Genomic DNA, 220 nt, shown 5'->3' with positions numbered 1-220 from the left:
GCCACTAAATTTTACACACTGGTCTTTATTAGTTGTTGTTATTTCAAATCTCAGTGAATCACATTCCTGGTTAAATATAGTCATTATTTTTCTAAATATAAATTATTTTTTTATTTAATAGAGACAATTCAATTCAATTCAATTTTATTTGTATAGCGCCAATTCATAACAGACGTTATCTCAGGACACTTTTCAAAATAGAGCAGGTCTAGACCGAACT

Source organism: Morone saxatilis, unplaced genomic scaffold (genome assembly GCF_004916995.1).
Source record: "Morone saxatilis isolate NCDOM2014 unplaced genomic scaffold, NCSU_SB_2.0 Contig22, whole genome shotgun sequence".
Lineage (NCBI taxonomy): Eukaryota > Metazoa > Chordata > Actinopteri > Moronidae > Morone > Morone saxatilis.
Note: the sequence above shows the minus strand (reverse complement) of the source record.